Below are 15138 nucleotides of genomic sequence, written 5' to 3'. Positions count from 1 at the left end.
GCCACGTTGGTGGGCCCAGGAGGCTGGGCAGGGGGAACTTAGGGCTGCTTCCTGGCTTGAGTGGTCTTCGGCTTTAAGGATGCTGAGAGACGCAGCTGATTCCCAAGTGACCTTGGCGTGAGGAACTGATCCTTCCCTGGTCCCACCCTTTGCAGCCTCTCCCTTTCCCGCTGGGCTCTGCACTCTGCTGCTGTTCCTCAGGGCTGGTGAGGAAGCTGCCTCTGGACTGATTGTCAGAGCTGTTGCTTCCTCACTATGTTTCAGCTGCCTCCTGTTTGGGGGGGTGAAAAATTCCCAAACTCTGCTCAGTGATTTTTCTCTTCTCTGTAATTAGATGTAGCAGTGATCAAAATATGTACCAGTGCACTGCAAGCTCTGCAGGCAGATGTTTCATCACCAGAGGAGAGATTACTTCATCCCCTACACTAGGGAAAATTAAAACAGAGGGGAGAAGGCAAAGGAGAATGAATTTCCTGCTGTGTGAGTGCATCTCACCAGGCTTCGGGGGGGCTCCATGGGAGAAGAACCAGGGCCAGACGAGAGGGAGGGCAGGTTGCTCTGGCTGTGATGGCTTTCAGATCCTGAGGAACACCTCCCTTGGTCCTTCCTTTGCTGCAAAACCTGGGGATGGTGGCTGGGATCCCCCTGCTGCCTCCCCTGGAGAAGGTTTTGGCACAGAGCAGGCTCCTAGCTTTGTGTTTTGACTTTCTGGGGGGCACAGAACCCCTTGGCTGCTGCCACACCTCTGCAGCTTGCATGGGAGCTCTCAGAGTGGCTGGGCAGGCTGAAGAGGTGGCATAAAACCCACCCCTTGCCCTCTGGCATCTGGAGGGCTTTGGTGCATGGCGCTTAGTGTCACTGTGTGGATGAGATCCACAAGCATCACAGGGTTACAGGGCTTGGGAGGGACCTAGGAAGGTCCAAGCCCCATGGATCACCTAGGAAAGATCCCACAGGATCATGTCCAGGTGGGTCTGGAATCTCTCCAGAGATGGAGACTTCACAGCCTCTCTGGGCAGCATGGGGAACCAAGCTCAGCTCTCTGCCCAGCATCCCCACGGCCATTAGAGCTGTCCCCAGGTGCCACACATTCCTTGAGCATGAGAAGGCCTCCAGGAGCACTGAGCCCAGCCAGAGAGAAAGTTGTGACAAGGCCTGAAAATGCCCCTTTAGGGGGGCTTCCAGCACCAGCTCTGGAGCAGAGACTTGGGGTTGGCTGAGGAGAGGGGGGGAATGTTTTCCATGCTGAGAACAGCAAGCAGAGCTGCTCCAGCCGCAGCTGGATGAGGAAGGCATTCAAAGGAACAATGGCAGCAGTTCTGCAGGCAATGGAGTGTGGCTGCAGGTTAAAGAAGTGATGTTTGAATGGGAATGATTGCAGAATGAGACCCCCCAACCTCTGCTGAGGCTCTCATTAGCTGAAACCAGGAGCTTGCAGAGGCACAGGCAGCTCCTGGGAAGTGATCTCTTTGGATTATGCCTCTAGAGCAATTCCTGGACTGCTTCTGCAGCCATCTAAGAAATGCCTGGGGGAGATTTGCTGCCAGGATTGAGAGGACAAATAAGAAGAGCCCAAAGTGAAGCTGGGTTTGATTTATTCAGCTGGGCTCTGGGGTTTGAGGTAGCAGTTGTCACAGGATCTGCCCCAGGCTGTTGCCCTATGGTTTGGTCTTCTAATTAATGAAATCATCACTGAATTAACTTGTGAGTACAAAGAGACTGCCCAGTGGTGGAGTCCCCATCCCTGGAGGGGTTTCAAAGCCATGGAGTTGTGATGCTGAGGGCTGTGGTTTGGTGGTGAGCTGGCAGTGCTGGGTTAAGGGTTGCAGATGATGGTCTTAAAGGCTTCTTACCTAAACTGTTCTGTGATCCTGTAATTGGTGAACCACATTTGGGTCCTGGACCTGTGAAGAAAGCAAAATCCCTGTTCTGAGCTGGCTTTCCCCAGCTGCAGCTGAGTGTCCCCAGACAAAGCAGCCTCTGGGTTACTCTGCATTTGTGCAGCTTGGTCTAAACTTCAAGTTGTAGCAAAGAGTTTGATGTGTCCTGGTCTGCCACCACCTCCTCCACCATCACCTCTTGGCTGCTCTGACCCCACCCTGGAGCACACTGCCCTAGGCCCAGGGCTGGTGCTCAGCCTCTGGCTAGGGAAGGTGGAGTGCTCAGCACCTCTGCGGGCAGGGCTGAGTTCAGGCTCAGCTGCAGCATCAACCCCCACTGAAGAGAGTGCTGAGAATCTGCTTCCCTAAGCAGGGGGGGACAGAACTTACTTTCCATCTGCTGGAGGGAAAGAAGGGAGCTCTGCTCTGCTCCCACCTTGTCAGGGTGGTACGGAGTGGCTGGTGCTGGTTTGGCTTCACTTTGGTCATCTCAGTGTGGACAGGAGCCTGTCCTGGTCTCTTGGGCTCCACATCCTCATCTCCACTTCTCTTTCACACCCTGATCTTGGGGGACAGCATCCACCTGGCCCATCCTGAAGGCCCCTTATGAGCCCCATCCTGCTACCTTTGAACCACCAGGGCAGGTGATGGTTTTTCAGCCCTGCTTTGGGGCAGTGCCCATAGCAGCTCCTCAAAGCTCAGCTTTACACCTCCTCTTCCTCATCCAGAGGGTGAGAGGGTGAAAGGTCTTATTCACAGAGTCACAGAATGGTTTGGGCTGGAAGGGATCTCTCAAAGCTGATCTAGTTCCAATGACCTCACCATGGGCAGGGCCCAGGTTGCTCAGAGCCTCATCCAGCCTGGGCTTCAACACTTCCAGGCAGGAGGTGTCCACAGCTCCTCTGGGCAGCCTGTGCCAGTGTCTCACCACCCTCATACTGAACAACTTCCTCCTAATGTCCAACCTAAATCTACCTGCTCTAGTTTCAAGCCATTGCCTCCCAGCCCTTGTCAAAAGTCCCTCCCCAGCTCTCCTGGAGCCCCTTCAGGTTCTGGGAGGCTGTTCTAAGGTCTCCCTGGAGCCTTCTCCTCTCCAGACTGAAGAGCCCCAACTCTCCCAGCCTCTCGTTGTAGCGAAGCTGCTCCAGCCCTTTGATCGTCTTTGTGACCCTCCTCTGGATCCTCTCCAGCAGCTCCATGTCTTTCCTGTGCTGGGGGCACCAGACCTGGGCACAGTGCTGCACCAGGTATGGTCTCACGAGAGAGACCCTCCCCATTCCCAGCTTGGACCTCCCCAAAGGAGCAGGAGCAGCTTCTCCTCCCCAGGAGCGTCCCTGGGCCGGGTTGGCCGTGCCCGCCTGGCGAATTGTTTCTTGCTGGCTGCCTGGGTATGAGCGAACTCAATTTGCCTTTCAAAAGCAGCTAATAGTGGCATTAAAAAATCCATTTCGCTGGTGATTGAATTTGAGGGCAGCTCAATCAATAAGCCAATGGAGGGCTCCGGGCACCCAGGCGCTGTTACCGCGGCAACGCTGCAAGCCGGCACAGCCCAGTGCCTGCCCCCTCCAACTGGTGCCACCCAGCACTGCCACCTGGCCCCGCCAGGGGCTGCCCCAGGCTCTCCTGGTTCTTGTGGTAGCAGTGCTGGCCAAAGCTGTCTGTATTACCCTCTTTGGCACCTGGAGGGTGACAAATGCTTTGTCACCAGCCGGATACGGCCCGAGGGGACGTGGCCACTTTGTGGCAGAGCTGGCACCGAGGGTATGGCAGCCCGGAGCAGTGCTTGGCTGGGCACCTGCCCACGGCCAGATCTCCTAAGAGGAGATGCTGGCACAGGACGATGGCAGCCTGGTGCCCTCCTGGGGCTGGGAACGGTCCTGTCCCTGCACCTTTCCTTCCCGGATCGCGCAGCCTCAGGGAGCAGGCAGGAGGAAAACCAAAGCGGCTCTGGGCTGAGGCGGCAGGGCTGGGGAGGGAGCTGGCGAAGAGCTTTCCTCAGGGGGCAGTTTTGCTGTGGGGGAAAGGTAATGAAGGGAGGCAGTGGAGATTCTCTCTCTGTTTTTTGGTGTTTTAGCAGGGCTCATCCCCGTTTGATGCAAAGCGAAGGTGGCTCTTTGCTCCGCCACAATCAGAGGTTTCCTTTCAGCAGCTGTTTGCATTCCTGCCATTGTGGCACGGAATGGAAATGAAATGGCTCAGGCAGCAGCTCTGCAAGCCTGGTTTCTATCCTTTAATCCCCCCCCCCCCCCCAAGGCACTTTCCTGGGGGATTTTAATTAGAAGCTCTCCCTCTGCTTGCTCTGCAGCCGCCCAGTCTCTGCCTGGCAGCTCCGGGCTGCCTACCTGCCTGCTGACACTGCAGCCTTTGCAGCTGCCTGCTGCCCTCCTGGCCCATCTCCATCGCCTTCCTCCAGCCCGGGGGGGTCTGCACGGAGGGAGGGATCAGTTGCTCTCCAGCACCTTGGTGTTTGCTCCGCAGGGAGTTTGCTGGAGGCTCCGGGATGCTGTTGGCTGCCTCCTTGCCGCTGCGGAGCGCACACAAACACGTCCTGCTCATTTCCATACATTGATCTGCACTGGAGGAAGGAGGAAAAAAGAATCTGTGCTGAGTTTGAGTTAAAAGAAGAGGCAAGGCTGGCACCATGGGCTGCACCTGAGCTGGCAGCTGGACCTCTCCCCCACTGAGGGCTGAGAGGGGTTGAACTTTGCTTCTCACCTGAGTTAAATCCCAGCCCTTTGCCTCACCACCACCTCCTCAGCCATCCCTGCACCAGACCCAGATGGTTTCTCGGGGCTGCTCTGGCAGCACCATGGCATCACATTCACCTCTCTCTCCCTGGGGGCTGTGTGCTGGGTCCTGTGGGGATGTGGGGCTGGTGCTGTGTCAGCTCAGCCCCTTCTCTCCTCTCCCAGCATGATGGAGGTTGTGGCACTCTGGCTGGAGCAGGCAGCAGGCTCTGAGCTTCCAGCCCTTTTGCTGAAGGCTGCTCTGCTCCTGGCAGAGGCAAGATGCCATCCCCATTAGTTTCACAGGCTGTTTCCACCACGTCTGGCTTTGCTGCTGCTGGTGGCTGAGGATAATTCTCTCTTCCCACGTTTGTGAGGAGAAACAAAACCTTTAACAATGGTGCTTGAGCAATCTGCAGAGCTCTGGAGACAGCCTGGAGGGCCAAGGCTTTGTTTCCTGACAGGTACAGGGCTCCCCTAAACTGTAATTTCATTGTCACTGGGAGCTGACATCTCTTTGTTTTACATCCTGGAAGGAGCTGGCAGCAGAGCTGGTGCCGGCGTGCGGAGCAGAGCTGCTGTTGCTTCCGCCTGGGAGAGCAGCCCCAGAGCTCAGGGCAGCTGCTCTGGAGGGGCAGCCTGGGCTCGGCTCCTGCCCTGCTCACCCGAGGGCCAGGGAGGGACCCACTCCTGCTTCTGACTGCCCTGAGAGGGGCCTGAACCAAACTGCTGTGCCCAGCTTTGTTCCCCTTTTACCCCCTCCCAGGGCAGAGTCTCCCTTGGTGCCTGCACCTCCCCTGGACCAGGAACCTCAGGGGGGTCAGAAGCTGTTGAGGGGCAAAGCTGCCAAGAGTGAATGCAGAGAAGGAGCCCAAGTGAGGATGGTGGCTGCAGAGGGGAGCAGCTTGCATGGCTCTCTGGGTTGCCCCTGCTCAGCTCACTGATGGGCTGCCTGCCCTTGCTGCTGACAACTAAAACCTTCCAGAGGCTCTGCAGTGTCCCTGTGAAAAGCCAAAGGGGGTGGACCAGTGACTGCCCTGCCGAGACATGCGTGGGGTTCCTGTGCTGCTGCTGCCTGCAGCAGAGCTCTGGGGGGGCAAAGCATCCACTGGGCCCACAGGGAACCCTGCCCACGTCTACCTGAGATTTCCTTTTGCTTTCCAGGCTGTGCTGGGCCCTGATAGGGAGCTGGGAATGCTGTGAGGGCTCCTTCCCAGATGCAAAGCTGCCGAGGTGTGATGAGCAGAGCTGGGTCAGCTCCCTGTGCTGCAGCAGCTCGTGGCTGGCCTGAGCCTTCCGACCTGCATCTCCTGTAGCAGTCACAGGGAAAAGGATCTGCTGCTGGTTCAGCTCTGTAGGGTGATGCTGAGCTGGGCTTGGGATCAGGGAGAGCATTGAGTCACTATGGCAGCTGGGGCCCCTCTGCATGGCCAGAGACCCTTGGTACTGGGTGCTGTGCCTAGGGCTGGGGGTTGTCTTTAGCCCAGAAATGAAGCAGAGGAGAAATGATCCCTCAGAGGAAATGAGAGACCAAGATTAAATGGTGTGCTGGAGTCGTGCAGAAGATGCAGCAACGCTTGGGTGGCCTGCTCCAGGCGGTGCAGGATGCTCCAGTTTGAGGTTTACACTTTGTGATGAGGCTTAAACAAACATTGGCTGGAAGAGCTGAGAGGGAGGCAGCAGCAGTGCAGAGGGTGCCAGTGTGGAGCTCTGAACCAAATCTAGTCTGATTGGGTTGTGTCACGTTTCAGGCCAGGCCATCCCAGGCCAGAGGCTGTTAGAGCTGAGAGCCAAGCCCAGGTCTGCTGCTTCCACTTGAGGAAACTCTGCTCCTGGGTGTTGGTGCTCCCAGCGCTGCTGCCCAGCTCTGCGCAGGAGGGCCTGGTGTGACAAGGCACACATCTTGCCTGATGCCAGCTGGCATAGATCCATCAAAGTCAGTGAGGACAAGGGAGGTGTCCCCCAGCGTGGGGGCTGCAGGACCTATGACTGTGGGTCCTGAAGCTGTCTGAAACAGGAGTGGGACAGCCATTGTCCACCCGCGGTGCCAGCGCCGCCGCCCCTTGATCTGTGTGCACCTACAGCCCCGGATCAGAGTGGGCTCTGAGCCCTGCCAGGGGAAATGATTTCCTGTCTCACCTGGCTGTGCAATTACTTCCAGCTTTCCCTCCTTTACAGTCACACGTAGGAGAGTGAAGTCATGAGGCTGGCAGTGCTGCAGGCATAAATTAAAGAAATTAACATGGAAGGAGGGGAAGAAGTTCAGGGCTGGGCTGGCATTATGATTAATTACAGATTAGCTGCTCCCATGTCTGTGTGAGAGGGAAATTGTCCTCATTGCAGGGGGCTCTGTGTGTGTGTGCTGGTGTGGGAAAGCCTAGAGAAGGGCTGGGACAGGCTGCCAGGAGCAGGAAGGATTCAGCCCTGAAAGGCTTTTTCCTTCTGTCTTCCACTGCTACCCTTTGCTTTGGGCTTATCTGTGTGCAGAAGAGCTTCTGGGCTGTTAATAGAGCTTCTGAGAGAAACGAGCCCTGGTGACTGCATCCTGCCCATCTCCCCCAGCCTTTCTACCTCAGTAATCTTTCAAGCATTAGCCAGTTGGAACCACATTTAAGAGGAGAATCAGGGCCTCAGAGATGTGCTGTTTTGTAGCACGACTCAGGCTTCCTGCTGAGGATAGGAGAGGAGGATTCAGTCACTGAGGTCGCTGGGACAGGAGCAGTTCTGTGCTAGAGCTGTCCTGCAGCTAGTCTGAAGGAGCCCTGCCTGCTGCCCTTAGCTGCAGCTCTCATCAGCTGGAAATCAGGGCACTTTCCCCCTGCTTTGTTGTCCTTTATTAGATTGCCTTTACCTCTGCCATAATCTTTCCAGCTGAAAACTGCTGCCAGCTGATCAAGCAGCCCTCACTTTCTACCCCCTTCTTTGTCAGAGGACTGCCTCACTCCACAGCCTTCTTCCCCGGGCCTGCAGCCCATCCCTGTGCCAGCAGAGACCTTGCAAAAGCCCACGGAGGAGCCTGGTTTGGCACTTCCTCTGTCCCCTCCTTGCTGCGGGGAAGGAGCTGGGAGCTGCTCCCAAGGTGTCCCCTTCCTGCCCAGAGCTCATAAGTCCTTCAGCAAGCCCTGAGGAGCACACATGGAGGCTGTGCCCCTTCTCTGCGTGCCCAGCTCGCATGGCCTCGGCAGGCAGGTGCTTAAGCCCAGGCTGGATGACGTCTAATGCGAGGTGCCCCTGCCCATGGCAGGGAGGTTGGAACTGGATGATCTTTAAGGCCCCTTCAACCCAACCCGTTCTGTGGTTGCTACAGCAGGACTGGCTGAGGTGCAGCTCCACCTGGCAGCTCTAATGCTGCTGTTAGCGGCAAGTTAAAGCGAGCACTGCGAGACCCTGACCAAACGCCTCGGGACGCGTCTGGAGGAGCAGCAGAGAGGGCAGCTCCCAGTTGGAAGTGTTGGCAGTGCCACCGGCTGCGAGCGTCGCAGGGGACTGTGGCACCACTCGGCGATGCTGCTCTGCGCTGCAGCCTTGCTTGTCGCATCTGAATAGCTCTCAACAGCCCCCGGAGCGCTGTGGCGGAGTCTTTGCGCCGTGCAGAAGCTGTCCCCAGGGGGGTCTGAGTGTCTTGTTTTGATAGGGCATCACTGCTGGTTCTTAGCGTGCGCGGAACCAGAGGCTGCGCCTGGCATCTGCCTTGGCGTGACGAGCGAGAGAGGAGCCAGCCTCCGCCGCAGGAGCACGGCGCTGCCTGCTCCGCTCGTTTGCTCTGGGTTTGGGGAGTGGGAGAGCAACGCTGCTGTTGTTATTTACTGTCCCCGGCTAAGCACCGGTTAAAGATCTGTTTCTCTTCGCATGCCTGGTCCTAATTACAGCAGGGGCACGTTTGCTGTCTCTGAGAGGCTAAGCTCTAAAGCAATTTTCATCTCTGCCTTTGTTTTCATCCCCCTGCAATGTGAGCGATCTGAGCAGCTGTCTTGGGTGCTTCGCTCAAAGTGGAGAACAAGCCCTAGTGAGAAGGGCAACTGCAAAGAGAGATTAATTAACCTGGCCTCGGTTGGCCTTGTAAAGAGGGGGAGAAATCTCTCTCAGACTGCTTGTTGCTTACTTAGCTGGTGAAAAGCTGCCTGATCTCACACTCTTAATCCAATCCCCCTTCCCACAAAGCTAATCACCAGTAATTTGCTTGCACATCTCCAATGTCCTTCTCTTCCTGGCTGGCTTCACTAGCTGTGGACCGAGGTGATGGAGAAGTTCTCTTTTCCTTTCTTTGGCTACAGAACAGGCAGCAGAAGTCTGCTGATCAGGGCCATTTATCTTGATAATCCCAGGAAGGTTCTTGTCTGAACCGAGGGAGAGGACCGGAGAGCAGAGGTGGTCGTGGAGAATGTCTCTGCTCTGCTCCCGACGTATTTACAGCATGATCTAATTAAATGAAGGCTGGGGAGCTCAGATCCATTGATTTTCATCAGTGGCAACCTTGCTATGTTATCAGAAGTGAGTAATCCCTGCTCTGTAAAGCAGACATTGATAGATCAATAGGAGAGAACATGCTGTACCTCCTGGCAGCTCCATCAACCTTGGAGGGAGGGCCAGCAAGGGCATCAGCACTCTTGTTCCCCTGCTTCCAAAGCTTCATTGCTTCCTTCCCTGCAGTGGCTGCAGTCTTCTCCATCACTGGTCCAAGCTGCTCATCAGGCCCCAGCCTGACATTCCTTGTCTCCCTAGAAAAACTTCTGGGATTTCCTTTCTACCCCATGGCACAATTTGCCATTCATCTGCCTTGGCTGGGCTGTGCTCATTGCTGTGTCAGGTCTGCCACCGTGAAGGGCACAGCACGGGACAGTGCCTGGAGAAGAGGCTCTGTGAGACTTTGGTCTCTACAGCTCAGCTCCCTGAAAGGAGGCTGGAGCCAGGTCAGGGTTGGTCTCTTCTCCCAAGGAAGAAGTGACAGGACAAGAGAAAATGACCTCAAGTTGGGCCAGGGGAGGTTTAGGTTTAGATTGGACATGAGGAACAATTTCTTCCCTGAAAAGGTTGTCAAGCCCTGCAAGAAGCTGCCCTGGGCATTGGTGGAGTCCCCACCCCTGGAGGGGCTGCAGATGTGTTGCTGAGGGCCATGGTTTAGTGGTGAGCAGGCAGGGCTGGGTCAATGGTCGGACCTGATGATCTTAAAGGTCCCACCAAAACAGTTCTATGATTCCAGCTGAAGCCTGGGCAGCCCTTAGAGGGCAAATGATTGGCTTTTGAGGCAAGAGCCATGGATAAAAGGAGGCAGAGAAGTTGTCCATGATGGGCCAAGGCTTGAGGCTCTGTGGCCCAGCATTTGTTGAGTGGACACTTGGGCAAGCCTAGGCCCAGGGTCTGTACCAATGTCAAGGCTGATAAGAGTGGAAGGCAGAGATCTTGTGCACACTGTGAGCTTGTGCTGGCTTCCTTCTGGGGAGTGAAAGTGCAGATGTGAGCCTGAGAAAGGCTGCTGGGGTGGAGAGCTGATGGTGATGGTGAGTGAGCAGCCTTAGCACAGGCTGTCCTCAGGAGGTGGCAGCCAGCAGAAGCTCTGCTGCCGTTCAGCAGCAGACAGAGCCTGGGGGGCAGGGAGGGCAGGCAGCAGGTGAGAAGAATTAGGAACTCTCCGAGCTGCTGCGAGCTCCTTGGAGCTCTGCTGCTGGGACTTGTGAGGGCATGGTTGCTGTTTGGAAGATTTCACAGAGCTGCTCTTGGCAGGGGAGTGAGGAGACCCTGGGCTGGCTGCAAATTGTCCTGACAGGAGAGAGTGGTGCTGTGGCCATTAGCTGCATGAGCAGCCACTTTGTTCTGCTCTCTAATCGCTTTGCCTATACATAATTGGGTGCCTAACACACCACTGCAAACACAGTGATTGCTCTTAACAGTCATATACAGCACAAATAATTCCAGGGTGAATGGGGGAGCTGTCAGGAGGAAATGTGAATAGCTGAAGGTCATGTCACTGCCATGGTGCCTCTTCTTCCTGCTTGCAGTTAGGTATGTGAGAGCAGATTCCCTGTGCCAGGAGGTCTTGATGTTGTGTTTAGTTCTGGGCTCGTCAGTTCAGGAGAGATAGGGAATTACTGGAGAGAGTCCAGAGGTGCTGAGGAGCCTGGAGCACCTCCATGAGAGCAAAGGCTGAGAGCCCTGGGGCTGAGCCTGGAGAAGAGTAGCCCCAAAGGGGATCTGCTCAGTGCTCAGCAAGAGCTAAAGGCTGGGGGGCAGGAGGCTGGGGAGGGACTCCTGTCAGTGGTGCCCAAGGACAGCACAAGGTGTGGGGGGGTGATGGGTGATATCTGCCTGGCACAGCTTGCCCCACTCAGCCTCTGAAGCAGGACAGCACCTCAGGAGCGTGGGGAGCCAGAGCTTCCCCTTTGCTTTGGGAGCAGAGGAGCAGCCGGGGCTGGAATAAACAATCAGCTTTGCCTCCCCTCCAGTCCCTAGCAGACTGCCTGCCCCACGCCGAGGGCTGTGGTGGGGCTTGCTTTCCAGATCCCACAGCACAGGCTGCCTGGTGCTCCTTCCCCTGTTCTTGGAGTGGATTGGGGAAATGCTGCAATCCAGGGGGTAGAGTCCCCGAGAACATCGAACCCCCTGCGACTAATGGCTCCTGAGTGCTTTGGCTCTTGCACATCTTATCTTCCCACATTAGACACAGAGAGACAATCAAAGTCAATGCCACGCTCAGTGGAAAATCTTTACTGCCTGTCTCTGCACAAGGCACAAGAGGAGCCTGGAGTTGTGCCCTGGATAAGTGACTTTGTTTTTTCTCCTCTTGCTCTGAAACTTGCCAGCTGGGACTCTGCAGCTGGTGGCACTCACTGGGACCTGGCTTACCCCTGCAGGGGTAGGTTGTGTTGCTTGACACAGAACTTCCCCCTTATCCTCTGCCTCCTGGGAGAGACCAAATGCTCCCAGTAAGCCTGCAAATGTTGGGCATGAAAATCCATCCCTTTGCCTGGATTTGGCCATGACTGACAAAGGAAGCTCTGGAGATGGACTAGATTTGAGAGTGCATTGAAACAGGTTGCTCAGAGAAGCTGTGGAGGGTCCAAGCCTGGAAGTGTTGAAAGCCAGGCTGGATGGGGCCCTGAGCAAGCTGCTCTGCTGGGAGATGTCCCTGCCCATGGAAGCAGGGCTGAAACTGGAGCAACTTTAAGGTCCAAATCAAATCATTCTGTGGTGTTGAGGGACTTGGTTCAGCAGTAGCCATGGGACTGAAGCTCTGGGTCAATGCTGGACACGATGATCTCAAAGATCTTGTCCATCTCTGACAGGTCTGTGATTGACACAGTGGCACCTACAGAGCCAGAGGACTTTTCGGGAGGTGGGTGGGAGAGGAGGCTCCCACGGGGGCTGAGTCTGGGCTCTTTCTGTGCAGCAGCATCTGCAGGCTCAGTTCAAAAGCCTCACAAAGTTCCTGCGTGTCCTATGCCCAGTCTGGGGCTGCAGTCTGGACTTGGCACCACACCGTGAGGCACCCTTGTGGGGTGGAAGGAGGCAAGGGAGAGCAAAGCACTATGTGTGTGTGCAGAGCTTGTCTGAACCTTCAAACAGCCCCAGGATGTGTGTGGAGATGCAGTGGGATAGAAACTCCCCCATGCCTCCTCCATGCTCCGTCCCTCACTCCCACGTGTGGCTTTGCAGATGAAGCCTCTTGCAAGTTGTTTGTGTCAGGTTGGGGGTCCCCCTGGACCCCTCTGGCTCCTGCTGGCTGGAGCAGGGGGGGCTACCAGAGTCAAATAGTGCTGCATGAGGTGTGCCTGGTGAAGGTGAGCTATGGGAAGGGTGCTTGTGGAGAGTGAGTAATTGGAGGCCAAGAGGCAAAAGTGTCTGGCAGAACAGGATTGATTTGAAGCTTTTCACTGGAGCACTTGCAAGGAAAAAAAATCAATGCTTATTCCCTGGACTCAAGTGTGTGTTTACTGTATTCAGCAGGCAGCATTAAAAGTGAATTCCAGCAATTGCAATTACAGCTTTCTCCTTCGTTGCCATGCCCCCTCTCCTCCCCCAGCCCTCCCCCCTCCTGCTGGCTGCCTTTCGTCACGTTCTGGAGCCTAAGGCAGAGCTAATGCAGTCAGACTGCGAGTGGGTTCAGCAATTGGCAAGCCCACCTTCCCCCTTCCCTTCCCATTCCCTCGGGATCTTTTCCTGAGCACTGTCAAACTCGATTCAGCTCCAAGCCTTGGCGAGGAGGTTGGGAGGCGCTGGCTGGAGCGCGGCTGGGTGGCGAGGCAGGGTGCCAGGGCGTATTGGTCCTAATGCCCCCTGAGCACAGCCTTTGCTTTCCCGCTGCCTGATGGCACAGCTCCTGAATGTGTGCTCTCAGGGATAGGGGAGCTGTGTGAGCTGGGATGGTGATGAGGAGCTGGGATGGTGATGAGGAGCCGGGAGGAAGGAGCCTGTGCGATGCCTGGGGAGGGCACTGCCTGCCAGCCTCCAGAGCTGGCAGCCCACCTGCGCTGCACCAGCCTGGGCTCCCCAAGCCGGGGGGCATCCAGCCTGCCGCAGAGGGTGCCCAGCACTCCCCATAGACCCTTCTGGCTGATCCCGGCAGAGGGCACTGATGTCTGCGCTCCCATCCTCTTCATTAGCCTTTAATTAACGCGAGGGTCGCTCTGGCCGCGCTCTGGGCAGCGTGAGGCAGGAGGTGTCCTGGGTGCTTAGCTCAGCGCTGGGTCGCCAGGGCAGGCTCCATGACAAGGACGGTCCAGGGCCAGCCTGAGCCAGACCGGTTGAGTTGTTTGGGTTTTCGCCATGTTCTCCTGCTCAGGTTTTCTCCCTCGCAGGGCTGTTGCAGCTGGGCGGCAGCCGAAGCCTCCCCAGCCCTGCTAAAGCAGCTGCAGCTCTGCCGTGAGGCTCTCGTGTCGGGGGCTCGGTGCTGTGTGAAGTGGAAAGAGCTCAGCTTGACCTGCAGACCCCAGCCTGAGCTGGGGGGGTGGTGCAAAATGCACTTGCTGCGGCTTGTGAAGTGAGAGCTTTTGATCTGGGAGCTGCTGGTGGGGGAAATAAAGCACGGGAAACGAAGAGTTCGTTGTTGCTGCTCTGCTTTCCCGACCGTGGTGGGCTTGGGGTCGGGTGCCTGGCAGGACAGAAGCTGCTGGCTGGATCCTGCCTCTGCTTCCCGTCTCCGCACCGCCCCAGCCTGCTCCGAGGAGGTGTCTGCAGGAGTGCACAAACCTTTGGGTGTAACAAACCCTTCTGATGGTTTATTTTGTTTAGTCTTCTGCCAGCTGTATCCAGAGCCCAAACTGCTTCCCGCCCAGCACGGGGGCTGCCACTAGCAGAGATTTCCAGGGAGTGCCAAGAGCCCTGCTCAGCCCTGCCTGCAGACCTGCCAGCAGAGGTGGTCTGCGCCTTTAATCCTGCTTCTGCCTGAGCTGCCTCTCCCTGCCCGCAGTGGAACCAGGCTTTACCTGCCTCCCAGAGAGGGGGGTGGTGGATGCCAGCAGGCCCCACAGAGGCTCCTTGTGCAGCCTTGGTGTCAGGCTTTGCTCTGCCTGCTGCTCTGGGTCTGGCAGAACCTCAGAGCTGGATTTTGCCTCCTGCCTGTGGCTTGTTTGTGCAGCTGCCAGCAGCACCCGGGGCAGGAGGAGGAACTTTGCCAGGTAACCTCCTCACGTTCGAGTGTCTGGATCTGTAAATGCCCGGAGAGGACCCTTGCAGCAGCAGCAGCAGCACTTACCCATCTCTCTGTGATAAATGCCCTTCTGAGCTGCCACTTCTGGGCTCTGGGCTGTGAGCAGGCAGAGTGCTGGGCCGGGACAGGAGCTCCTGGCTCTGACCATTCCTGCACCAACCATCAGGGTGTTCCAGCTCCACTTCCCTCCAGTCCCACCTACTCCATGCAGCTGGAATGGGAGCTGTGTTGGGCTCAGCATCATGTACTCAGCTCTTGGTAGGCAGTTCAGGATCTCAGCATCTCAGAGCTGCTCAGCAGAGGTGCCCACAGTGTGAGGCAGTGGGACACCCATCGGCCCCGCTGGCCTTGGCTGTGGCTCTCGTGTGTGTGGTAGCAACAGGAGCAGCATCTTCTCTGTGAGCTGGTGTGACAGTGACAATATGCTGGGGGGAGGGGTGATGGTTTTAGGTTGGAAATTCTGCCATAGATTGGAAAGAAGTTGCTGCTCTGAGGCCCAGCAGCTAGCCCAGCCAGGGGCGGGCTCAGAGCGTCTTGTCCCTCACTTTCAACTTGAAAAGCTGCGTGGGAAGATGCTCTGGGTAAGAAAGGGGAGAGCAGTGAAAGGCCAGAGGGTGCTGCTGTGGCAGGCAGGGAGAGTGCTGGCGGCTGTCAGCATTCAGCCTGCCCAGGGCACCTGGGACCAGCAGCTTTTGGAAGTGCTCAGCCTCTTGAATTTGGTCTAAGTCCTGAAGGCTTTGCAAGCTCTGGCACGAAGTTCCAAGCCCAAAGCTTGAGGGAGATGATTTTCCTCTTGGTTTTGAAGGACACCGAGCTGGGAGAGTAGAAAACAGACTCTGTGCTGGCCTGCCATGAGTGGATCCTGTGCTCTGTGCTCCTTGGAGATGCT

Source organism: Pogoniulus pusillus, chromosome 39, assembly GCF_015220805.1.
Source record: "Pogoniulus pusillus isolate bPogPus1 chromosome 39, bPogPus1.pri, whole genome shotgun sequence".
NCBI lineage: Eukaryota > Metazoa > Chordata > Aves > Piciformes > Lybiidae > Pogoniulus > Pogoniulus pusillus.
Note: the sequence above shows the minus strand (reverse complement) of the source record.